The sequence below is a fragment of the Lygodium microphyllum genome, chromosome 30, assembly GCF_053477565.2.
Source record: "Lygodium microphyllum isolate KBCC chromosome 30, Lygodium_microphyllum_v1.1.10, whole genome shotgun sequence".
Lineage (NCBI taxonomy): Eukaryota > Viridiplantae > Streptophyta > Polypodiopsida > Schizaeales > Lygodiaceae > Lygodium > Lygodium microphyllum.
The window spans coordinates 81,136,427-81,138,193 of record NC_141164.1 but is presented as its reverse complement, the minus strand read 5'-3'; positions in this window follow the sequence as shown (position 1 = coordinate 81,138,193).

Sequence of the window (1,767 nt, the reverse complement as noted above, 5' to 3'; positions counted from 1 at the left end):
TAGATAAAACCTGGACTTGTGGACTCCGGGAAATATCCACGTAAATACTAGGAGAAAAATCCTCCCGCTGGCGCGCCTTATGACTTTTTAGGGCCATCGTAGGCATGATTTCGGCTTGTGGTTTGCCTTCGTGGTCTATCAAATTTACTCATCTTGGTATGCAGCCTTTTGATCTTTGCCTTTCTCCATCGTACATAGGAGATTCCTTCGCGGAACTTCAGATGAACAGTGCTTGCGGAAAAGGGCCTTGATGAGCTTCTTAGGAAGAACCCGAGTGGTGGCTAGGACTGGGTTTACGGATGGCTTGTGGGCTTTGAAGCCTATTTGCGGAGAGGCTCTTACGATGGGTCTCGCGGAAAGGAAGCTTTATAAGCTTTTTCTTCTTCTCTTCAAAATTCCGAGGCTAGGAATGGGCTTGTGGGTGATTGGTGGAAGGGCTTGTAGACTTCCCCTTCTCCTCCTCAAAGTCCGGGCTAGGGGGTGGCTTGTAGGAGTTGCAATGGGAAGGATGGATTTAAATTCCAGAGGGTAGAGTAGACTTAAAGAAGATTCAATGGGGAAGGGGTTTAAAAGGAACCCGTGGGGGAAAAAAAATGGGCTTTATGGGGAATCCATGGGAAGGGATTTATAAAAACGGGGGAGGGTATAAAGGCTTGTGAAAGTGTAATGGAAAAGGGTTTAAAAGGAACCGGGTGGTAAAGTGAACTTAAGGAGGTTTAGTGGAAAGAAAGGGGGTTTAAAAACCGGCTAGTGCGAGTCTACGAGAAGGGGGTTTATAAAACCCGAGCTAAGGTGGGCTTTATAGGGGATGCAAGGGGGGAAAGGGGGCTTAAAGAACCCCTTAGAAGCTTCTTAAAGTAAGCTTCCAAGAAGCTTCTAACCAAGTTAAAAATCGACGTGGAAGAAGAAAAGAAAATGGGGAGATTAAGGTAGGGGGAAAAAGGAAAGAAAAGCTTATGATGGCCTCAACACGAAATGGTGGCGGCCTGACACGACGGAGGTGGGACGATAGCCGGCGGCCTACGGCGAGCACAACGCGGCCTCCTCCTCTTGTGGCGACATCAGCAGCTTCCCTCCTGAGCTTCACGCAGCCTCTCCCTCTGCTTCCTCCTCTCTCATGGCGTCGACAGCATCAACAATAACTTTCCTCTCTCTCTCCACGACCTCAATTGGTAGCTCTCTACTCTTCCTCTTTTTTTCTCCATGCAGCCTCTAGCCTTCTCCCCTCTATCAGTCTCCCGACTCCCCTTTCAGCCCCCCAACTCCCCCGTTAGAGGGGGTTTATATAAGAAAAGGGGGAGAGGACACCCTCCCACGTGGTGGCCTGCATGGCTCATCTCCCCTCCACCTCTCAAGTTCCCTACTTCAGTCCATCCCCTTCCCTCAGCCACGCTTCGGCTGGGGAAAGGAAATAAAAAAAATTTTTGCACTAATTATGACATTAATCTCTTGACCTCCTCCCAAGAGGGAGTTTACCTACGGTTATGCGGGTTATTTAAACCTCGGTCACGTTTTGCCAGTGGAGAGGTCATGATTCCTCGGTCCCGATTTACCAATGCGGAGTACTCCTTTTCTCGCGTACGATCATAAATCAACTACCGGAAATGGAGATAATCTTTTCACAAATTTACGATGTGCGGGAGGTTGGTCTAGTAATATTTCAAACGGAAATATTACAGCCACTAACATCCACAAGCAAATGATGGTTTTAAAGCCACTAATGTGCACTCCACCAACCGGTGACTACCACAAGGTCGCACTCAATGC